The 26,990-nt window shown below is 29.6% G+C and overlaps 1 protein-coding gene and 1 long non-coding RNA gene across 5 annotated transcripts in view; one reads left to right on the top strand and one right to left on the bottom strand.

Moving 5' to 3' along the window:
* Positions 1 to 26,990, bottom strand: part of LOC115244613 (connectin-like) — a 141,075-nt gene that overhangs the window by 26,131 nt on the left and 87,954 nt on the right. The window lies entirely within an intron of this gene.
* The window catches only part of LOC115244614, an 18,015-nt gene continuing 5,497 nt past the window's right edge, over positions 14,473 to 26,990 (top strand). The window contains exon 1 of one of the 2 annotated variants that reach the window (XR_003885405.1): positions 14,473 to 14,715. This is a non-coding gene — a long non-coding RNA (uncharacterized LOC115244614). The remainder of the gene's footprint in view (positions 14,716 to 26,990) is intronic. The other variant, XR_003885404.1, reaches the window with a different exon arrangement.

Here is a 26,990-nt window from a genome sequence, read left to right as displayed (position 1 = left end):
ATATATTTTTTTATTTACTTATTAAATTATTTATTATGACACGCTTTAATAATTTTAATATATTATAACAATAAATGCATATCTTGAAATTGACTGCGTATCTTGAATTTTGTTTTATAACAAAATTGGTTGAAAATAGTTTCGAATCCCAATGGATAATGCTGATGAAAAATGCAATAGCTTCCCACAGATGATTCGGAATCGCCCCGATGCAAGAACAATACAAACTGAATAATCCGATTCGCGTATATCCATCAGTTACCAAACTCTATCTCGCACAATGCGAATACAATCTACCTCGCCGAGTGGCAACGCACGCAAATAAGAGGATTATTAGTTTTCTCTGCATTACTCCGAAGATGCGAGACGACAAGAAAACCGGTCCATCTCCCCTTTTCGAATACGAGAAACGCGCAATATCCGCTCTTCATCCGTGCTCGCGCGCAGCACGTAGCTTATCTTTCCGGTCGTGCAATGGCACGTGACTCTCGATGTTAAGCACGACCCCAACAGAGGTGCTCCGGGGGTGCTCCCATCGTAGTTGTAAAGCGTGAGATAACGTCCCGCGACAATATAAATCCTCATTATTGACCGCGCGCTTTTTCTCATTTGCGCACTCGAGTCGCGACTGTTTTTGTCCTTTCCTCTGAAGAGAAAAGTCGTTCCGGTTATAGGAAATTATACGGCAAAGTTTCGTGATATCAGCCCACGCAGTCCGCTTCCGGTATAAATCGATATAATATGCCAAGCATCCGCGTCAAGTATGTTTTGCGATTAAATTTGAGGTGAAATAGAGAAACGCATTGTTACTGTTGCATTTTGCTGTTATAATTCAGAATACACGAATGAAAATTATTATGATGAATGTTTTGGCACAAAGTATGTAATGAAAAAAAAAAAAAAAAACAAATTGAATTTTGACCATTACTTTGCAGAAAATTTGTTGTGCTATAATATTAATAAAGGAGTAAGAAAATAATATTAATAATATAATAATATTAATAAAAAAGAAAGAGAACAATAATTTAATTCCATTGTTATTAAAATTTGAGGATTAGTTTAAAAACACAATTTAGAAATATGGAGAGAAAATAATATTTAATCTTCTTATTTGGAGTATAAATTCAAAAATAGATTTTTTTTTTGTGTGTGAAATAAATAAAAATGATTTTAAAAATATAAAAAATGGTTATATACTTCGCAAAAAAATTAAAAAAAAGAGAAATTGAAACTATTTAATACACACTTAACAAATCATATTCATATTTTTAATTTCTCTCCATCTTCCTTTAATCCCGCGATCATAATATAGTATGGAAAAAAAAACAATTTTAATAGTTTTCATCGATAAAGTTCGTAAATTGAATTATTAGTCACTTGTGTTTTCTTTAAAAATATTCGGTGATTAATACAACAAATTGCTATTAATATGTATTGTTTGTCGCATATCTGTCATTTCTTTCTTGCATTACTTGCTTCACGAAAGTACAGCTTTCTATCTATCGCCGAGCTATCTGTTATGAAAACATCGTAAGGACTTTGATTTATACTCTAAACTTATGATTCACTGCGTGTAAAATACGATAGAGTTCTCTATTTCGCTCTCGACCTGAATACTTTATGAAACATGCATATGATAATAAATTTGACTATGATACAATCCATTTCAAAATTATCAAATATTCTATTAGCTACAGATTCTTCTTTATTGGACAGCCTTGAGATAAATTTTACTTTTTAAAATATTACTAAGTAAATCTTTCGAAAAGTTTACACCTCACCGATCACTTTAATTTTCACATATATTACAGCGAATAATTTAATAAATCAAAATGATCGGTGAAATGTAATCTTTTAGAAAAGTTTACCAATTACTGCATTATATCAAAGATTACTTCTATATTAAAATCTTTCATTTCAACACGATTTTCGTGCAGATTCAATTTGCAATCTATGATATAGCGCTTAACAACATTCATCTTGAATCGCGGAAGCGCACGGGCAATCATATACATATATGTATATCGTGTGACAAATATTGCTTCTGTGATTTTGATTCGCGGCTGATTGATTCAAATTCGAACGCAGGCAAGCCATAACTTCACGAAACCATAGCGCTAGACAGTATCTGCGCATCGCTATCTCTCACATCGAGTGCGTGAATGTGGGTTAACAATCGAGTTAATTTCCTGGCGCATAGATAACCGGACCGGCCTCAACCGCACGTTGTATTCCGCTACGATTATTCGTCAGAGGAAATTCGCAGATATCGGACGCGAGACCGTGAACACCGTGTCCTTTCAATTTAACGTTTTACTATGTAAATCCGGCACTTTTAAGCTCGCTTTAAACAAACTTCGTAATTCACGACGAAATCCGGGAACAAAAAGCTGTTTCAATTATTTTTAATTAAATAACAATTATATGTAAAATGTCGGTTTTACATCAATGATTTTCAATTCTTGTTAAACGGATTGAATACAGCAGCTTTTATAGTTTCGTTTCTCTCATGTTCTCTTTTTTCCTCTCTCTCAATAATTTTCTTTTACATATTATATTTGAAAATGCTATTTTATAATGTTTTCTTTATTATGTCAATTGATTCTTTATTATATTAAAGATTTTTAATTTTAATTTTAATTTTATATAAAATTATGAAACAATTCTCAAACACGTGCGGATAAAAAATCTCAGATAATATAAATAATTCTGTTAACATCTATTTATACCAACGTGAAATTTAATTGATTAAAATAAAATAAAATTTACAGTATTTATCTTATATAATAATGTAAATATATGTACATTTCGTATAATCATCTCATTTTTATCATAATTGCGCATTATAATATCAATTTTTATAATTATTTTATTTTAAACATAATGTAAGTTTTATCAAATGCTTTTATTTTATTGTTGATCATTTCATTTATTATGTTTTATTGCTATACTTTTGTAACATATATTAATAATTACTCGTAAGTAGCAAATTAATACAGCAATGGAAAGATAAAGAAAGAATTAATTCTCTCTTAGGAGAACTATCCGCGAAGAGAGGGAAGGAAAGAGAAAGAGAATGGAGGGCAAAAGAATGGAGAAGTTCGTGAGAATGGCATGGGACGAATTTGCAATTCCAGCCGCTATTATTGTGACCCGCACGCAACAATGTTGTATACGTGCTGAGACAAATTTTCGCCATTCCGACGGCGGCACAGTAGCTTTTTTCGCCACACGTCGAGATATCATCTCGATTTGCCGTTAACACGCCAGCCTTTTCATCTCCCCACCATTTCTTCACTGTTGGAAAATTACAACGTGAAGTTGTATAAATAAAAACGATGTTAAAGGCTTTGATGTTAAATATCCACAATTAGGGAAAATGGACTAATTAATATCAAGCGCGATAATTTAAGCGCAAGTTAAATTTTTTTTCCGTATGCAATATACCTACGTGTATATATGTTGCAATTTTTATTTTTTTTATATATGTAAATTAATTATATTTAATTATATTTTTTTAGCAAACAAATACAAAAAAAGTACAAAATTTTTTCCAAATGGAAATGAAAGAACTTGATAAAAAATGCTTCACGAAATTAAAAAATTAAATTTTATGAAATGTTAAAAAAGAAAGTTAAATTTTAAAATCCAAATTACACTAATTTATAGAGAAACTTATTTATTATATATATATATTTCGTTTCCGTGTTATTTCACAATTTCATATATTTATAAAATCTCTTCCTCCATTTCATACTTCCATTTCAAGACATATATAAATTGCTCAATACGTCTGTCGCGTATGCATTTTATTGCTACATCTTTTGCATATGTTCAGCTTTCAATTTAAAACATTTTGCCAAGCTATCTGCATCTCGAATATGTCGCATTTTTTAAATGTGAATTTCGCCAATAACGCGAAAAATAAATGTCGCATCGGTTGAGATTCATTTGGATTCTACACACATACACACTTTTTTTGTATCTTTATATCTTACAAAGCATTCAAATATTTTGTAACAGATCACCTTATATATTGACAAGTTTTGAGTAAAAAAAGAGTTCAAATTCCGCACGAATAGATTGACGGACAGGATTCACACAGGATGCAAGTTTTAACGACGTTCCCTAAAAATTCGGAGAATTTTTCAAAATCCGTGGAACCGTAATCGATTTCATTGCAAAAAGCGCGAATCCATTTAAGACCCGCCATTTATTTACAAATGCCGCCGATGCGACAGACTTTTCCCTTCTCTCACCCTACCCTCTGCGCGCAATATATATACATACTGTCAATTCAATCTCGTCAGTTAACACCGGAGTGCTCTAACAGTACTCGCTCTGCATTTCACAGAACGTGCAGTTATAAATCAGTGCGAGATGCAAGTGCCATTTCGAATTCCGGCGCGCGGAATAGTCCTTTGTTGTAGCGTATAATTCATACTCAGTTACACATTAAGCTGCGTATTACACCGTACATTACACCTAATGTCAAACGATATTCCGACCGATAATATTTCGAGCATCGTCGCTGTTAAGCTCCATACTAATACACTTGGGTCAGCAGTGACTCCATTACATAGATTATGAATATGATATATATGTTATTAGATTATTGTATATAAAATATCATTTTCATATATCTACAACTTACAGATAAAAAATATGTGAATAATCGAAAACAAACAGTAACATTTCTCTCACAATAAGAAGCCATTTATAAAATTTCATTTCAATTTCATTTCAAAACATAGAAAATTTAATTAAAGAATTTGATCAAATATTGATAGAACGAGTGATAAAATGCCATTCAAAGCCTCAATTATGTGAATAACGATTTCAATATTTTTCCTTTTTCTCTTTTTAATTTTTTTTCTTTCATATTTTCTTTTTTTCCTTTATCTTCTTTTTCTTTAGAAGTTTTCACATTTTTCACGAGGCTTTTATGAGAGATTATCACTTATTAGACATTATTATCAGTTTCATTTTTAAATGCCTTCAAGTGAATTAAGATTTAATAACTGTGAAGAAGAGAGTGATCGTATTCCTTGCAAATCCTCTTTCGAAAGAAGTTGCGTGCTCCATGAGTATTGTACTCCTCAAGCTATTTAGATTTAAACTATGAAGAGCTGAAATAACCGTTCAATTTTTCCTGTGCGACGTCACATTCAGTGTCTACACGGATAAAACTTATAAATCCTCCTTAGAAAACTACCTATATAAATCTAAAAATTCTGAAATTATTTTCTTTGTAATAAAATTTTTACCCCAAAGAGTGGGATGTCGGCTATTAAATTAAGACTTTGTAAATTAATATTTTAATTACATCGTGTTTCTTATCTAATCAATTTTCTGAAAGAATTAGATTAAATTAAAATATTATTATGTCATGTATATATATATATATATATATCCAATATTTACTATGTTAGACAGTATATATCAATATAATGTACCCAATTATAATATATTAATTAAAAATTTACAAAATTGTTTCTTCGTTAAATCTCAATCTAGACACTGCTGCATGTCGATCACGTAACTAAGAACTTCATTTTGCGTATATCCGACAAGTATATCGATTCTAGATCGTTCGTTCGTTCGTTCGTTCGTTCGTTCGTTCGTTCGTTCGTTCGTTCGTTCGTTCGTTCGTTCGTTCGTTCGTTCGTTCGTTCGTTCGTTCGTTCGTTCGTTCGTTCGTTCGTTCGTTCGTTCGTTCGTTCGTTCGTTCGTTCGTTCGTTCGTTCGTTCGTTCGTTCGTTCGTTCGTTCGTTCGTTCGTTCGTTCGTTCGTTCGTTCGTTCGTTCGTTCGTTCGTTCGTTCGTTCGTTCGTTCGTGCGAGAGAGAGAGAGAGAGAGAGAGAGAGAGAGAGAGAGAGAGAGAAAGAGAGAGAGAGAGAGAGAAAGAGAGAGACTAAGTTCTAAGATCACGTACGGCACGTAAAGGACATCTGTCGTACATACTTATTGGAGCAAAGGATTGCACTAGGTCACAGTCCGGTTTGGCAAATACTCGTTCAAGCCTTTGCGACATTGATGATTGCTTTTCCGGAGAAACGGCTGTCAGTCGTAGCCAGACCATCCGGTATGAAAGGCGGAGATAGTTCATTACCGATATCCAGAATAATATCCGGATTATGTCCGACATATGGACGAATGAGTAAGATTAATGTAAAATCCCCGGCTTTCTATTTGTTGATATTAATCCTTTGCGGATATCTTGTGCTCCTGAATATATTCCGAATACATTTTACTTTCTTTCTGAGTGAGTGCATATTTAATACATATCTTATATGACAATATTGTCTTTATGTGAGAGATGAATTTTCCTCTCATTTTACAACTTAAAAAAAAATTTTTATATAAATAAAATAAAAGAATTTTACTTTATTATACAATTAAAAAAAAAATAAAGTAAAAAAATTTTTAGTTTGAATTGTAAATGCATACCTATTAAATTACACATGAAATGTAGACAAAATATCTCATTTTTTTACGCATTACTTTTTAACATACTCTTTTTAATCAATTTGAAGTTAATCTTTTCTTGGCGAAAATGTCAAGACTAATAATTTTCGAATTATATGAACAATTAAAAATTTTTTGCGTATTAAATTTTAAGTTGCTGAATGGATTTCAAGACTACATTCTTTTTTAGTTTTAAGTTTCGAACTTTATTTTAGTATATTACTAACTTAAAACTTGAAAAAAGATACCTACATAATGCTAAAAATTGAAATGTGACAAGTAATCTCTTTTGACATTTTCGTTAAGAGGAAAACTCGATTCCAAAGTGATCGAGAAATTTGTCATTAAAAAATAACACGTGAGAAATGGGACGTTGAATATATGAATCATTGCTGATAAAACACCAGATTTTTGAATGTTTACACAATGCTTTTATAAAACAAACGCGTTTTTTCACAAACATTATTTATAAAAAAAATACATTTTTCGAATACCTATGTACCATATTTCATACGCAATGACTCTCAATATTTCGTATCAACTTGGAATGAGAGACTGAAAGTTAGCTTGTCATACATAGTTTGTTTACTTAAGCAATCATCCCCAATTGCGAATCAATACCAGGCGAAGCGGATCCATTCTGCATACGCGATAAATTCCTCGACGTCAAATTGATTGATCGATCAGAACGGATTGCGCGGTGTGTAGTGCGAGCGTGTTAACGCATTCCCCCTGCAATTTAGCGCAATTTAGTAGTTCGTAGCGCACTTATTCGAGTACAGGCGGACCGGCGTTACTCTACAGAATGAATGATCAAAGCAAGACCGGATAACGTTTATTCGTTCCGCCAGTATACACGGCTTGCGACCGGGATTCGGGAATGTTCGATATCGACTGTGCTTTTCAAAAATTCTGTTCGATAGCTGCAAGCTTGGTATAGATATCGTCGATATTTCTGTTGTGGAATCTATTGGCTTCTGGTGATATTGATCAAAACTCTGAAGTCAGAACTGTCGTAAATAAAAAATTCTTTTCCGAATTTTATCATTTTATCATTTATCATATAGATTGACTAAAGTGAATTTTATTGGCGAGGAACTTGATTAATGTGATTTATATATTATATATACTCATATATCGATTATTATTCTTTTATTTAAAAAATGTTTCCAACAAATATTGTAAATATTTTCCTTTTATTCGTCTTTGCATGTTTTTTTGTACAGAAACGTTAAACAAAATTAAACGCATTACAAATTATAAAACATTAATTACACGCTTGATAAAGTTTCTTTGTTTATTCGATAGCGGCTAATAATATCTAGTTTTAATTTTAAAATCATTACACTTATATATATAACAAAATATATTCAAATAATAAATTTAAAAGAAATGTGAGAGAAAAAAAATAAACCTAAAAGTTCAAAAAAAATAATAAGAAAAAAAAATAAAATAACTAATTAAAAATTAAAAACACGAGACAAAACAAATTAAGAAAAAGTAAATAAAAATATAATATTGATGACTATAAAATAATAAATATGAATTTTTATTGTAGTCTTAATTTAAACTTTATCATAAATTTGTTATTTAAATATGTCATTATAAATATACTTTTCTAGATTTCGTAATCAAAAATTTATTTATTGTATTATTTACATGTATTATTTTTGTTATATCTTTTTGAATGGATAGAAAATAGAAAGAAATCCAACAAATTTTTCTTGAGATATTGATAATTATAAATAAGTTTTGATTAATTTTAGTCGCGAGAAACTACATTCAAATTTTGCCACCAAAACAGGGAGTATTAATAAAATTTAATAATTCTTTGCATTAGCTCTACATCATTAATATTCATAGATAAACTATCCTGTAAAAAGATGCTAAAGATTTCTTTACAATGTGTGTTCTAATAAAATTTTTACTATCTTATTTCTTTCAATTTTTAAATATTATATAAAACACCAAAATATTGTGAATGCCCGTCATACAATTTAAGTCTATGTAAAACGGATTTTATTTTGCTAAATCAATTAAATTATATTCAATTAAGTGGGGAAATTAGCGGATAAGAGCCAAGACGCGGGTATTGGTGTGCGAACTTATTATTGTAAAATTTTATTATCTTCAGCATGGATATAAATATATAAAGATTTCAAGTCAGTCATATTTCAAATTAAAATTCGACTGCGACCAAAAATATTATATACATATGTCAAATTTTAAGATTCGAATGTAATCTTTAAATGCCCGTGTCTTGGGTCTTATCTGCCAGTTTTCCCACTTAATTGTTAATACTCTGAATCTATTGCTGTTATTATTAAATTATATTCGCCAAATATCATTAAAGAATCTTGGAGGATTTTTGTCATTCTATTAATTTCTTCAAAATATCATATCATATAACTAAAGAAAAATAAAAATTTAAAAAAATTAAATTTATTATTTACTAATAATGTTGTTTTACTTTATACATTAATAAAATTATTTTTATTTCTATTTTTTATATTTTCATGAGAATAAATTAGACTTAAAACAATTTCGTACAATTTACAAATAGCTATACTAATGCATTTTTATTAAATTATTTACCAATTCTATATAAAAAATAATTTATAAACACAAAATATATCGTACTGTAGTTTCCATTAGGGCGGGGCTCTATACAACCGCATCTTCTACATATGCGTAAAACCGACCCTGCATATATCACGCAACATGCGATGTACCACTTTTGTACACAAATTATATATATCTACGTTTCAGTACCTTGTTTCGATACCATACGTTGCGCGTACTTTCCCTGTCATTAATATGAATGTTTTCTGTCCGCAAAAAGAAATTATATATCCGACATCAATATACCGCGGTTTTCGCGGAAGTTGATTCGTGTTAATGACCCTGTTGGTGCGCATGTAACCACAAGTACTGAAAAAAAAATTTTAAAAGGAACATGAATACATTGAGGTTACGTGAATTCAGAAAAGGGAGAAAAAGGGAAAAGTGTATTCAACCCCAATATCACATAGATCCAGAAATGCGGGGAAGCAGGATAAACCGCAAAACGGTGCGTGACGAGGGTTATAATGAATGATCTAATCGACACTTGCGAATTGTTCCCTAATCACAGAAATAGAGATAAGATTAAAAAAAGTCCTCAACTAACGTATAGTTGTATATAAATTAAATGTTTTATCGAAAAAAATTCAACGCAATGATGTGGTCGTTTATATTTATATATATACATATATATATAGACAATAGAAATAATATAATTATTCAATAAAAATAAAGTACAAAAAAAAACATTAAACATGAAGTATAAATTAATTAAGTACGTGTATAATTTTAATTATATTATTATAATTATAATTCGACATTTTTGGAACACTCTATATAATAATTGAGTTTTTCTCATTGTGTGCTATGTACTTCACTGAAATTTGAACGAGGCAATTACGTGATAGCGTTAATTCAACTCCAATTAATAAATGGTTTCACATTTCACGTTAGAGCAACAGTTGGAAAGCAAGGCAAATTTTAATTTTTTTACTCGCTCCGGAGATGAGCAGAAGATAGCGACCCGAAATAATACAGCAATCAATTGCGCTTCAATTAACATTCCGTATCAAAATTTATGACATTATAAGAAAACTATTATATATCTAATTTAATGCTAATATTTATAGATAAAATATTTATTAACATTCTAATTAGATATAGATATATAAATTATTTAATAACAAACAACAATGAATTAATAAATAAAAAATGATATGAAGAAGTAAAAAATATTATAAATTATACAAAATTAAAATTATAAATTATATCATTATTATATAATCATAAATTTACATGCCAACGATATATACAGGCGTTACATATATTGCGTGGTTAAATATTTTAAACATACATCGAGAGTATGTTCGAGAAACTCCATGATTTTTAATACCAACCGTGAATACCACATTGGGCGTGGGTAATGGCATTAATTATGCAGGCAATTAACATTTGAGCCACCCCTTGCAAGTGGGTATCATTTTACGGGGCCGTTCTTCCCCTTCGTCATCGATCTAAATATGTCATCTACTATACCGGTACGATGTAGTGGCACGATACGACCCTCTTCCAAGTGTACAATTGAGAACCGCCTTGCGCACTTACGCGCAATAATATTCGCCACGTGTGTATCACCAACTATGTATTATCACTGATATCTAACGGGAACGTCAATTTTTGCGACTACTAGGGGAGCAACCCCATCTTTGCTCTTTTCAGGATTATAGATTAAGTCGAAGATAGAATATAATTTACGTTACAAAAAACTTGAATATATTATATAGATCGATATTGTTTGATTTCTTTCTCAAACTCAGTTAATTCTTGAATTTTAATAATTATTTTTTTATTAATTAAAAGATTGCGATTATAGAGTTATAATATTTTTCACATCTATAGTAAAATACACTTGATTCTAAAATTATTGTATACAATACGTAATTGTAATGGATGCGTAATTGTAATGGACGCAAAAGTTATGTTAAAACATTTTATCAGAGAAGAGAGAGGGAAAGTAGACAAAGAAAACAGTTCGACTAAAACATTTAATGGAAATCGCGCACATGTGTATAAAAAAATAGAAGCTGCAAAACCGCGTCGCTAATCCCCGTTTGGATTCTGTCAGTTTTATTTTACAACGGTGAAATATGCAACGATGCGTTTGTTGTGTTGTGCTACGCAAAAGTATATTTTTTTGCTTACAACGACTTGAATTTTTTAACCGCGGTGTTCTCACGATATATATATATATATATACCTACATTTTAACGGATGGCGCAACTCGTACTCGTGACCAGACTACCAGTCTACCATATATTTAGTAGTAAACTAAACGGATATAGCAAATATAGCTGACTTTTGCCATAAAATTTCTCTTTTTCTACTCCCTCTTTTCATTTTCTTTCTTTTTCTTCCTCTCTCTCTTTCCTCCCTCGCTTTTTCTATTTTTGTTTATCTATCACAAAACAAGATATTGCCCTTATTGCAATCGTGAATGTATTATAATTCTGACACACACACAGATACAAATTGCTGTGTTTCATATAAAATTTAATTACAAAATAACAAAATTTTGTGAAATAAAATAAAATAACAAAATAAAAGGATAAAATAATAAAATTTTGTTAAATAGGATAAAATTCACTTGACTAGATATATTGACTATATATATATGTACGTTCAAAGAGCAATATTAAATATTACAATCTATTGTACGAGATCTATTGTACGAGATCTATTGTACTTTTTTTATAACACATACACACATATAGCACTTAACGTGTCATATTGGTTTTCATATCCTTATTTGAATTTTTGTAGAAAAACGAGCTAAAATTTAGTACATTAAACGATCTTTAATAACAAAGTAAACTGTCAAAACTTTAAAGCGAAGATTAATGAGTGCATTAATGGATTTTGAAATTAGCTTGCCGTATGATCTATATGAAAAAAGGATTAATGAAATATGTATTTATCAATAATTATAAACCTGTCTCAAGTATTCTATCTCTAAATGATCTTCGTCGCAGTTTTGCGTAACACCCTAACAAATTTCCAGTTAGAGAACTATAATCGCGATATATATTATAACAATTAAAAATTTACAGCATTATACAGGAGGTAATTATATGTATACTAAACTATACAGATTGTATCAAAAACTGAGATTAATCGATGGAGATTAAGTGATGGAAGTCATCCTGTTGTTCAAAACGAAAAAAGTATAATTTTATTTGAATTCTCTATCGTTTTTTTCGAACTCCAGCGTAATACATATTAATAGTCTTTTGTACATATAAAAAAATATACGTTCAGCATAACTTCAACTTTGATTAATTTAATTAGCGATTATTTCATCAGTAAATACATGCAATATTTAAGTATAATATGGATAAAATTATTAATTATTTAACACATGAACAGAAAGATTAGATTAAGAACGACAAATTGTATAGCTAGAAATTTTACTGTTGATAATTTTGTCAGTTGAATTAATCGTCGATTAAATTAATAAGAATTCGGCATATAATTCCAGCATTAATTAATTAAATTAATTATATTAATTAAATTAATAAATATTCATGCATTTATTTTTGATATATATGTATATATATAATAGTGCAGATTGAATTTATGAAAACATGCACGAGAACCATTTTGAACATTTTGAACAATTTGCTTCAATAATGGAAATATCATTCACACGGTTGTTATTCTGTTCCATAATCAAGAATGTGCACTGCTTTCTAACGAATTATTGTTGCCCGTATAATAACAAAGATTGTTACGGAATCTCTGAAGTGTTATATTTACTAAAACACAACCGATACAGGAAAAATTTAAATAATATTTTTAGTAGAATGTATGGGGAGCTGGAGAAGAGTAACAGTGATTCCAGGAATATTCGATGCATTATTCTAGCGAAATTGCAACTGGAATGATTATCATTGTCGTCCCTAAACTTTGACGGCGGCATTGGTGTCGACATCGGGACACTGTTACTCGTGGAAGCGCATTCACACGTTTCGCATTAACGGGGCCAAACGATTAATTCGGCTGCCACCGCAGATGAATATTCATAAGGAACGATCTTCATCTTAGAACGCCTATTTGCAAGGCCATATTGCCGTCGAAAAGACCTTCACGACAGAGAAACGGTTAGTTAGAGAACGGTTAGAAGAAAAAGTATAGCGAAAAAATGTATCCGTAACGACGTCGACCTAGTCTGTGAAAGCCGCTGCGTGTATGTATTAGAGACAAGCAGCCGCTATTCTCGGCGACGATGTACTCGAGTACCGTGCAATGCTTAGGTGAACAAAAACTAAAGTTTAAAAGTCAAAGTTTAAAAAGTCGAGTAAAGTTTAAAATTTTTGAAAATATACAAATAAAAGAATTGCTTCTCTCTTACATATTTACTTTTTTTATATTTATAAAATAATATTTCTATTAATAAAGATTTTCCTATTTTTAAAATAAAGAGAACATGTCATACAAAAAAATTTTATGTTACATTTTCAACTTGCTTTTTCGGTAAATCTTGACATTAACTCACACCTCACGGAGAGAGATCAATCACTTTTCTTTTGACATATATTGTAAATGGATGATACAAATACGAAAGTTGTGATAGCATTTTAAAGTCGCATATTTCAAAAACGAAAAGAAAGCGCCGCATAATTCAAAGCGAGTATTACTTAAGAATATATCCTTTACAATATTTTATATAAAAAAAAAGTAATCCGTGAAGTGTAAGTAAATATCAAGATTTAACTTCTTTTTCCTCATGTATTCATTTTCATTTGAAAATTAATCTTAATTACTATCTTAAAATAATAAAGAAATTGATAGTAAATTACTACCAATATATATAGAGTTAACTCTGATATAATGTAATCACCAATACTAAAATAATATAATTCTACATATATATAATACTAATAATAAATTAGAGAGAATCTTGAGAGAAAAGAAAGAGAGAGAGAGAGAGAGAGAGAGAGAGAGAGAGGACCATTAATCTAAGAACTAAGTCCACGTGTAAAAAGAGAAGGCAGCACGTGTTGTCGGAAGCGAAGAAGGTGCTTCGACAGCTATGAAATTCATCGATTCAATAGCTATGAAAACCTGAGGCACATCATCGATCAATCCAATGAGTAAAGAAAAATGAAATGCCGGAAGATCGATGATTCAGGCCGAAGCTTAGTTTGAAGATTTCCAGAAATACCTCGTAGTTTTCTTCTTCTTTTTCTTTTATGGATGTCTCTCTTTTTAGCACTATTACTTTTTCTTCTTCCTATTCTTTTTCTCTCTATCTGTCAAATCGTTTCATATAAAATGTCGATTTTATATTAATATAATATAGATAATGCGTGCGATCTCAACATTTTCAATTCCAAAAATGTTATCACAGCCGACGTTATATGCATATTGTACATACATCGTTATATTTGAACCCTCGCCAATGTCCGCTACTGACGACGGAAAGCTCGCGACTAACCCAGTAGTCGTTAACTCGAGTGCCTCCCACCCCTCATTAAGGTCGATAACTTTAATCACCGCTTGCGCATCCACTCTCGTCGTTCCTATTTCGTGCCAGTCAACAACGATGGCATCAGCCAGTGTATGTCACTTTGTAGTCATCTACGTTTATCGTCGCATAGGGAGATCGTCTGCTCTTTTGCAAGTGCAGGTTGGTACAGCGTTAATAAGTTTTAAAAATGTAATCAATTGCAAATGTGTTTTTTAAATAATATTAGTTTATAATTAATTATCACTTGTAACTAATTACCATTGGTGTAATCATATAACTCATCATAGTACAATAGTTTTCAAAAACTCATATCTTTTTATAAGCACACACGTTAATCTCATATTTAAATAAAATTTTTGTGTAATTAATTTTAAAAACATTTCAAAATTACAAATTAATACGATTGTAGTTTTAACAAATTAAAAAAGAAATATATATATATATATATATATATACAGTGTTAAATATTTAATAATTAAATAATAAAATAAGTTGTACTATATAAGTATTCTCTCATTAATTATAACTAGCTACTGAATTAATTCTCAAACAGAGTCATATGGACATGAAAATCGATGAATAAAGAATCAAGAAAATAATAATATTACTGGAAAAACGCGTAACCCAAATCGGTATCTCACACTCAACGATGATCCGTGCCTTACGTCAATTTTTCGGCAGTATTATATACCGTGAAATCGTAAACGGCCAACGTTATCGGTTCACGTGTCCTAACGCAATAACCGTGTATATCTTTACGGTATAATTTCCTTCAGACTAAAACACCCTCTTTCGAAAGCACAATCCTTCTTGCCAGACAGCAGAATAACCGTCAGGGTATGAACAGTGTGTTATTTTCTTCGACAAAATTAACTATCGTTTTACATTTCTTAAAAAGGATACTAGGATACTGTGTGTGGCATATATATTCGCGTATATAAATATATAATTAACTATAGTGATATAGTACAGAATGTATTATATAAAACTTTATACTTTAAACACATCTGTTCTCTACATTTTATTCTTTCTAAGAGATCGTTTTCGATTTATTTATAAATAAATTATAAAATCAGAAAATTCAAAAACTTTTTAAAAAGCAATTAAATATTTATTATCTGTATATCTAGTAATTGTTTTTATTTCTGATTAAAATCTCATACCATAAAAATTTTATTTTTTTTAAATAATTATAATTTAAATATATATCTTATTAAAAATATTTTAAATATATATTAAAATAGATAATTAAAAATATTTTTCAATCTTTATAATTTAAATATACTCTAATTTTTGTATCGATTTTAAAACTAAAAAATTCCATTTTCTTTTCTCCATTATTAAAATTAATTTATAATAAAATTCGTACATCTATAATGAAACAATGATTTACCAAATTAATTCTTCTTTAATATTGGACATGTTGAAAGATAATTTTTGGATGCAGAAAATATTAACATATTTCATAAACCCAAAAATTATCTTTTCTGGACGCACATCTGCTGGTTATAAATATGTTTCTCCGCGAATATTTGAATAAACAATATATTCGGTCATTTTAATCACAAAAATAGGTTTTGAATTAACCAACGAGAAATTTTGTCCATCTTCTTCTGCAGATCCGACGATAGAATCTGACGAGAAACCATCAGACATCGAACGTGTCGAATATTAATGCGCGCTGGCAAAGAGACTTATTGATCACTGCATAATCCCAAAAGTGAGGGAGATAGAGAAAGAGAGAGAGAGAGAGAGAGAGAGAGAGAGAAACTATGAATTTCGGAATCTATTTCCGATTCGTGAATTCATACACGAAATTTGCATGGTACTTCCGTGAGGAAATCTCGAAATCTATCTTGGACTTCATTTGATATTTGAAACATAGCAAGTTCATGTGTGTTAATCGAGAAAAATATATCATTAATTTTGACTCCCCAATAGTACAATGGGAATAAATATTAAGTAAACAATATTTAACACACAGACATAGACAACGTACATGATATACATACATACAAATTTATATATTTATAATTAATTAAAAACATATTAAAATTATATTAAAAATATATTAAATATGTTATTATAAACATTTTATTATTATAAACAATTATTATTAATATTTTTATCCATAAATGTTTTTCTCAAGAAATACTTGATAAAATTGATGATTGAAAATGCTAGAAATAATTGATAAAATTCAAGCAGAAGTAAGAAAATCACGGGAGGGTTGCTGTATTAATTTCATTTAAGAGCATTCAGCTGTAAGCAGCTGATAACGAATAGATAATAACTAACAATTAAAAATATTTTCAGTAAATGTGAGAAAGTTAATTTCTATATATACAGAATGTTCAAAAAATAAGCTTGTTTATATGTTACAGATATTGTATGTTTAATCGAATAACAGATATCAATTTTGTCAGAAGTTTTAATAGTCAATTTTAGTAAATCGAATGAATTCGTATTTTTATTTATCACGTGCAATAGTGAAGCAAATTACTAAAAAATCATTATAACTCTAAACAGAAGATTGATTTTTCAACCCATACTCATTAAGCATTTTTTACTTGTCTTATTATTAATATTATCTACTATATAAATTTTCAATCCTTTTTTATATAAAAATATCCTATATAGCGTTTATATTATCTATTGTATTTATAATCAGAAATTATCAATACCATAATAATCTTATCTCTTATAAATTTATTTAAATTTATATATATTTTTTAACATTAGTTTTAGTTTTTTATTTTTTTGTATATTCTACAAAATAAAAACTTTTTTTTTTAGATATAGGCAAGTTAGTCATGACTACTAGATCAAGTAATCGCATTACATTGGTAACTCCAATCGCGCATAATTTTAACGCGATTGTGAATAGTTTCTTCGTAAATTGCAAACATCTCAATTGTTCTCAATTGTCCTGCGTATGCAACAAGTGGTCGCAATCATGCCAGCGAATCGTTCGTCTCAGCGTCCGATATCCCGGGAGGGTTCTGTAGCAGTCGTGCCAGGTCAGCATGAGTATGACCAGAAGTAGCAAACAAGCACCAGCCTTTTGGATCAAGGAAAAAACCAGCTGGTGCTGGTTAATTTAGTAAATCCAGTAAGATTACACTACCGTCATTCTATAAAAACTTACGCTTATGTATATAAATTTGCACATATCGAACTGACATTTCTGAATAGTATGTTACTACAGACGCAAGTAAATTTTACAACTAACTGTTCAACTCTCTGGAAAAATATTAGATCCAACATTATTCTTGCGCCTTCTTGAAATGGTAAATATAAAACTATAAAAATGAGAATCGTTATACAGCGAAAGAAATGAGAGGCGAGTGTATCTGCCGTGTATTTTGCTGTAATGAGATGAAAGATGAAAAACCTACAACCTATCTTCATCATCTAAAGAATTTTTAACAATGGAACAGTGTAACGGTCCAATTGTACGAGCTCTTTTTGAAACAGCTCGATCAGGTACGTGAAATTTTAGACGCGAATTTTAAACGTTAAACCATCAGTTCTCGCACTGCACACATCGGGAGGTACACTAGCCGTGAAAAATAACATAAAAGATAAACTTTCACGTATGACAAGTACTGTAAAAACGCTCTCACGTTGCAAGTTGAAAGGTTCGTAAAAAAAACTAGAGAAAATGTTATAGCCTTGCCAAGGATATTTGCAAAGCCGAGAATAGTAATTCGTAGCACGTTTACCAGCACAAATTATTAAAGTCAATCCAGTCATCTATATTATTAGCTAAGCTGGAAAACTAGTTAAAGTTCCGCAGTTTGAGACAACCTTAAGTCCTATATCTTTACAAAATCATCTCGCCATTTTAAATCATAATTCAGAAATTAGATTTTTAGTTCATACTGGTACAAATATATTAATCCTATCAAAGAGAATGCTAATCAAGCATATTCGATAAATCTTAAATTTTTTGCAAGAATTGCAAGACTCTTAATTATATACTTAACAAATATCACGTATCTAAATAATATAAAAATGTTACTTCACTATATATAAAACAGTGAATCTCCATAATATATTAAAATTAAAAGTACACAAGATTAGTATAGAGTAGCCTAGATCTATGCGTTAAAAATGTTATTTTTGTATAATTCGTAATTATTTATTGAATTATTATTTAAATGTAAACGTAAATATATAAACTTTTTATTTTTGATAAGAAGAAATATTTATGATAAGTATCCGATCACCGAAACCAGCTCCAATAAGTTTGCAACTTTTCGCCTGAAGCAAGGTATATTCCATATCATTCGGTACTTTCAATTTGACACGAGATCTATACATATACGATCCAATACGGGTGTCCAACTTTTCGCGCAAAGCGTGGAAAGTAGAAAATCCATATGGAATAATATAATTATATGTAAATCTTTCTCTCTGTCATTTTGCATAGAAAGCACTGAAAAATGTCAAATAGATTTTGCTTTACGTGAATAGTTGCAAGCGTTTATATAAAAACGTACAATTGTAAATCTGATAATAGTAGCTTTTATTTTTTTATTCGTTAAAAGAAATAATTAACAAATAACAGAATTTTTATTTTTGTTATATATATTTAAATATAGATTTTTTTATCATTATATAACAAATAATAATGGATAATAGCAAAAATTATTTATTGTATAGCATTTATTAAATACTAGCTTTCAACTTTGTATTGATACTTGATTTCAATGAAATAAAAGTGTAAAGAATTTTTATATAATATTTTTGATATAGTATAATATATACAGGATACCCCAAAACTACCAAAAGTTCTTTTAATAACAGATTCTTTGATTAATTTAGAGACACTTTTGCTTCAGCAAAAATGTCGAAGGAGAACATCATTTTTTGCAAGTTTGCAGTTTTTGCTATCATATATCTTTGTAACTAAGTTTAAATTAAAATTATATTAAAATAAACTCCGTCTAAAATTAATTGAAGAATGTTTCCAAATTAGTTTTGTCAATCTTTTAATTATACAAAGTTTAAGTTACAAAAAGCTCTTCTTTTTTCTTCAATCGTTTATAATTTAGAAATTATTGATGCCTCGACATTTTTATTAAAAATTCTTTTCAAATTAGCGAGAAAATTTGTTATTAAAAAGTGATTTTGGAACATTCTGTATATAAAATCTAATTATCTTAATTTTTGAAGTTTCAAATTAAAGAAACAGAACTATATCAAACTAGAAAAATTTAAGGATAATGGATGGATTTTACGTCAATTCCGTTTAGAGAGAAGACAAGAATGAACGTATAAGACTGTTCAATCGCAGCCGTGTAACAGGAATCGTTATTAAGTTCGGCATCTGCTGTCGATCGCATGTGAGAGGAGGGATGGAAGGAACCCTTTGGAAATTCCGCCGTGCAGTGTTTATTCTGCCCGTCCATCCATCCGTCCATCTACGGAGAGGGGCAAGTAGTGGTGAGAGGAGGGGAAGGGGGGTGCGGCGCCCTTTTTCACGTTGATACGGGTAGACCCCCTGACTCTTTTCCTCCCCTCCGAGTAGTATCGATTTTGTCGAAGGAATAAAAAGGCGATTCGTTTCTCTTTCTCACGACTAGGACGAGTTTGCATGCCGATCTCGTAAACTCGCGCGTCCATGATTCTTCCGCGACAGCAGAGCAACTGTGATATCGAAAGATCGGGTTTTCTCTCGCCTTTTTGACTGAAGCATTGGGAAAATAAGCGCAGCGGAAAATGGCAAGTAAGCTGCAAGACTTGTTTCCTTAAAAAAGGAATCGGAATCTCTTTCGGGAAATTAAGTCCTTAATTTTCTAGCAAAATTGAGATGTTCTGTATATTTAGGGAAAAAAAGACTTTTTAAATAGTTTGCATTACTGTAAATCTGTTTTAATTCTCTAATTATAATATTACAAGGTTTCTCAACGAACAGAAATACTATCTATTTTTCATCAAAAAATAAGCAATATATTTGCAAAAAGTTTCCAAAAATAGTCGAGTAAATTTTATTAAAGGAAATCGATTAATATAATAAAAATTTCTATTTGTAGAATCTATCTGCAAACTATCCTTTATAAAGACCAGCATACGCCACGAATAGAAAGGACGTAGTTGTAAGATTACGCACGCAACATTGGATTAAATAGCAATAATCCTGCCATTTATTTTGTTCGACAGCAGAATTTATTGCGAGGAAAAACAGAATCTACATGGATGTTGGCAGTTTCAATTTTGAATTTGAGTCAAATCACTTATAAACTTATAAAAATTGGCTCTTTCCAGGATCACTAAAATTACTAAAAACGAAAAATCTTTCTTTCTTATATTAACTCGATTTCGTTATTGCTAAAAATCACAATATTTGAAGAACGGTGCATTTTCGGAGATTTTCCAAAAAAAGAGATATTTCGATAAAGAATACATGAACATTAATTTTTGCATGTATATTTCGGCTATCGTGTATATTCTACGTATACGTATATACAAATGCTGAAACACTTAAACTTAACACTAACTTTGTTACAAATTAATATTTTGTAACAAAGATGAGATGTTGAGAAAATGTATTGGCATATTTATAATTACACGCTCTATTTTTAATATTCAAAATTTTTTTAGATAGAGTCTTTTAGATTTTAAGATTATTTATATTTTCTTTTTTAAATAAAATGTTTTTTCACATAAATCAACTTTTCTAGTATTATTCTATATATAAAAGTATTGTGAAAAGCAGAATAATTAAAAAAATTAAAACTAATTAATTCTTGTATAAATTAATACTTTAAAAAATATTTTATAATTTATTTTGACATTTTATGATACAAAATATGTAATATAATGTCATAAAATTTTAACTTTGCCATAATTTTATTTTTACGTTTTTATAAACTGAATAATAGAATTAATTATTATCATAAAATCACATAATTGGATCTAAAGAAATGCAATTGCATGTTGCAAGTACAATTACATTGTATGCAAATAAATCATTTATTGGTAAATATTTGTAAAAGAAGACACTTGATCAATCACTTTAATTTTGAAATATATCTTGCGCGGTGGAATCCTGAACGATTTGCATCGCAATAAATTTGAATCGCATAGGGCTTTTGATTACTAAGATATATCAGTTTCACTTTTCTACTTTTTGCACTTTATTTGAAGCGATTAAATGAAAAAATAATAAACATAATTATATATAAATGCATATTTTATTTATTATTTTACTAAAATGAAGGCAAATAATGTTTTGCCATGATATCAAAAAAACACTTTTATATATTCAATAAAGCAAATACGTTGACAAAAACCTTTCTCCTGCACTTCCATCCCTCAAATTTTTTAACTCAACCCAACTAAATTTTAGATTACGTTTAATCTAATCTAAAGTTGGGTCAGAGTAGATTAAAAATTTTGGAATAGGGGATATATCTTGGGGACATATCTGCCTACTCATTCATTTTTTATCTTTAATAAATATTTAATGATACATGTTTTTTCGAAGTTCCTATTTTTGCAAAAAAAATATATTCTTTGTTTTATTTTAATTGTTTATAATTTTTAAATAAATGAGCGACAGATCTACGATCTGTTAAAAATTGTTGAGAGTTATGTCTTGACAACATACATCAACATCAAAGTTATTGAAAATAAATCCTTCAAAGTGAATGTAGATTGATAAGTAAAAAAGTCAAACAGTATATTTTTCAATAACAGAGTAAAACGTCCATGATCTGATTAAAAGTACATATCACACAGAATTCTACCTCGGGAAATATATCTCAAAATAAAAATAATCGATTTTTTCTTTTATGTACAAAGTGTGTGTGTGTGTGTATCATAATTCACATGTAGTATATTATTTTTAATGAAAAAGTTGAAATGTCTTGCATCTTGAATCATTTTTTTTGCGATGGTTAACGAAAGAAAAATTAATAAATAAATATGCTTTAGTGAATATTTTATGAGATATTTTATATTTCTCATAAATTGATATAATTAAATAAATTACGAAATATATTTTGTAGACTATTGGCTTTAATTCAAATTCATTTATAAGTGTTTGACATGTTAAAAACCTCTTATAACAAAGGCAATTATTTTTATTTTGTCGAAAACATGACTGATTATGTTTTTTAATAATACACCTGCATATAAAATTTGTAACATGAATTTTTGAGTGTATTTTATATTGCTTGTCAGTTTATAGTTTATCTTATTAATCTGCTTAGCGCGCGCAATGTGACATTTACAAAAAGCGAAGACAATGAATATCGACGTCGAGAGATACAATACAGGAGTGTATTATGCGAATTGACATTAAACCGAAGCAACGTCGATCTTTATTCCTTTAAGGAAGCGGAGAACTTCGCGGACTACATGCAACGTCATCAGTTATTACAGTCGCGCGCGATATTCCAGGCAAAGGTAGTACGATGTAACGCGGTTTATCGAGAATTCTTTTCTTTGTAAAAATATCGTGGTGAATAGATTTTTCCTGGAAAATATTACTCCGATATTTTATATAAAACTTTGTGATTAACTTTGAATATATTCAATAGATATCATCTTTTCTGGAAAACCTCTGTAAGAACAGATAAAAATGCACGCCAAGTACATAAAAAAAAAAATATCCAATCTTGTGTGCAATAAATGGAAAAGTTTAAAAAAATTAGTTATCAGATTTTTTAATTCATTAAAAATCAGAAACTATTGAGTGTCTATATCTTTTTTCTCAATAGAAACGATTCAAAAACTTAATTGTGTATTGTGAGTAAACAATTATTCAAAATTTGTGGCGGATATCCAATCCCCTCAATGAGATTAGTTGTCATCTGCCATCGCAGCCGCCAGAGCTATTCCACCACATCGAATCTTTACTTTGCTGATTACAAATAAGTAATAAGTCAAACATTTGTTATTTGCTTACAGCTGTATCACTCAACATATCTTCACATTTCCATTTTTATCTCATTATTTCATTCTTTTACTCGTCTCTTTTACTAATGTATATACCTAAAAAAAAACAGAAAGAATCGTGACAAATGATTGTCATAGAAGGATTTGTTTGATTTCTTTCTTTAATTGTCTTTTAAAATCAAATAAATTCATGGCGAATAATCGCCATACATGAATTTTGTGTTTCAACTTTTCCTGTGAACGAATGGATGAATAAATAAAACTTTTATCGTGTCTTCCCTCAGGGTTACAATTAATATACACAAATACATTAGCGCTGTAATATACACAAATAACTTAGCCACTAACTTGTCTTATACTAACTTACGTTATCAATTCCTTAAATCTAATCTCACATACATTACTTCTACTTCTCCCAAATAATACACACACACACATCCTAATTTTGTGTCTTCTTGTTATTTTTTTTTTTTTTAATTAGACGGTCTTGCGACTATCGATCCTTACTCGAAATCTCAGGTTTGATTGCAACGATCTTAGTCGAACTGGTCCTAAGCTAATACTGATATTGTATAAAGTGCTATTAGATTTTTAATTACGGTTTGTTTTTGGAAATTTCAATTCTGGAAATATTTTAATTGGAAGCACATTTGATATTAGAGAGAATTCCTGATAAATTTTTATTTATTATAAAATTGTAATCTTTACAAAGAGAAAAATTTATTCGACATTAATTTTCGTTATCAATAAAACAAGAGGTATCTGATTTTATTCTAACAATTAATTTTATACAGTAAATATATAAATATAATAAAATTTAAAGAGGCTATACACACCTGTGTCTATTAATTTTGTAAAAGCGTCTGAGTGTACAAATATATCTTTATTACTTTTGAAAATATAAAAATATTAACAAGAGTATATGATTTAAAGGGATAATCGCATTAAAAAAAGGAAAAAATTTGTACCACCATCTGGTTTTATTTTTATATTATATTATAATATTTCCGTATTTCTACAAGTAACAGATTTATTTAGATGTATCTACTCCGTTAGATGTCTCATCCAGTATATCGTCGGCGTGATATCCGATGACGTTGACGTGAATTGCATGTACTCTTTGTAAACTTGTGCCGACATAAACCAATTCTTTGCTGAATAAAAATCGACGTCATTTCTCCTCTCCTTAATATCAATTCTGATCATCTTGACGGTACATCTTTTCATCTTCACTTTTCACAAATGTCACATTGCGTAAACGGACTTCTTTTTCGATCCCATATGCCGCTCGTTGGAAAATCGAATCTTGTCCAAAAGTAATTTCGTGACTCTTTGTAGAAAAGACGCGCACCATTACCGACGAACGAGAGGAAGTGAAAAGCAGGGTAAGAGAGAAGGGATGGGTGGATTCCTAGATTTCCGATAGTATTGAAATCCGTCGAAGCGAAAAGCAAATTATATGAACTCTCTGTAGAGACTGAAAGAGAGAGAAAGAGAGAAAGCAATGGCGGATCCTTTGATGTTTTCGTCAGCGAAACAAAGTGGCCCGCACACCCTCGAGAGAACGAGATCCTTGCACATGATACGCAACTCCGAACCGGTAGCTAACTCTCATGCCCTTTCTTGCGAGATGCCTCGGGAAATTATTAAGTCGACTATAAGAGGTCGAAACTATAAGCATTAAGGAGAAGCATAAAGTTTGGGAAGCGATTGAGATATAATTTAGAAAAAATATCTTTAGGTTAAAATAAATTAAATCCCTGAGAATCACATAGCGTTTTCATATATAAATTAAGCTACTTCTAATCCAAATTTTTTCGAATTCACGAAATCCATTAAACTTTTTTTATGAAGAAGAAAAAACTAGATTCTTATTTATCTTATGTATATTTATTTATTAATTGATTCAACAAATTATAAATTATTATACATAATGGATTCTTCTCAATCTTCACATATGCCATTAAAATGCGAAGATCAAAGTCAACATAGAAAAGCACATTGCATAGGCGGTCTTAACGTAAAATGACTTGTCCCAGCACGCCTATGATATGGCAGGTCGTCAGACTACCCCTCTCATGTAATTTTCGCAAAAATTAGCCAGACGCCAACCAGCTCGCCATCTTTGACGGAAGGGGCCATTTTGGAGGGTTGAAACCACCGCCAACGGTTTCACGCTCCGATCGGCCTAACGAGGTTTTGTTAGACGTCCCTTTTCGTCCTGCCATTCGCCCACTGCCATCGGCTTAATTGTATAAATATTAGATTATGCGAAGGGTGCGCGGCTGGTAGTATAATTCCGAAATCGGACGCGAGTTTTACGCTTTGCTGGACGAATTTATACGCGGGATATAAACTCGTAGAGTATACCGAAAGTCAAATATTTGATTCTTCAGCTACGTACATATAGAAATATATCTCAAAAGTTAAATACAATAAAACCATATATAAGTCCAGAAAATGTCTACATTTAATGTCAAAATATTTAAAATTTTTTAGATTTTTAAATTATATTGTCTAAAAAGATTAATATTAATTTCTGGAATTAAAAAGTTGATATGTTTAAAATATATTAAGTTTTACAAAAGTATAAGAGGAAAAGTGAGTAAAAAAATTTTTAAATTTAAATTTAAATTTATTTTACGATCCGCGCGTCCTAGATCTTCATAGTCTGTCTTTTCAAACATAATTAAAATTTTTTATTAGAAATATGAATAACAGTAAACGCCAATCATTCAAGAGAACAATTAATGATAGAAATGCAATTAATATTTTAGCAATTGTAACATGAAAATTACATAGGAGTATAAGATCACTTGAACATGAGAGTGACATTATTCAACGAAGCGTTTTGCGACTATTCCATTCCCTCAAATTTCATTCTTTTCAGATTTTATTTCATCAAAAGCATGTTTCATGTACAATAATTCTAAAAATTGTAGAGAATTCTGCATATTATATTTGAGCCATTTCTACATTATTTTGATAAAAAAGTTATAAAAATTATAATATTTTTAATGGATAATAAATCTTAATAAGAAAAATTTAAAGAAAACTATTTTTTTAATAAAATCTTCATCTTTATGATTTTAAATAGGAATATATATAATTTTTTTAGTAATAACGCAAAGAGGACATAAAAACAAATCAAATAATTATAATGCTATTTTCTTTTATGTTAAATTTCAAGGATTCATTTTAATTGTAGAAGGGCCAAACTTCCAAGAGTTCGAGCGAAATCTTGCGTTGCAAAAGAAAGAAAATGCAGTTTGAACATTTATTTTAAAGTAATGAAAATTCAACGTTACGAATAATATATTACCAAATACATTTTGGAAATATAATAAATACTACATACATATATGTATATTTCATAAAAGATTCGATACGTATTTCACAATATATATATATATATACTTTACAGTAGATCTCTTTAATCTTGCTCTAAAAAGTAAAGAAAGAAAAAGAATCAAATATAAAAAAAATATGAAGAAAAAATATCTGTTCAATATTTTTAATCCATC

Source organism: Formica exsecta, unplaced genomic scaffold, assembly GCF_003651465.1.
Source record: "Formica exsecta isolate Colony F162 unplaced genomic scaffold, ASM365146v1 scaffold826, whole genome shotgun sequence".
NCBI classification, from domain to species: Eukaryota; Metazoa; Arthropoda; class Insecta; order Hymenoptera; family Formicidae; genus Formica; species Formica exsecta.
This window is presented reverse-complemented; position numbering and strand designations above follow the sequence as displayed.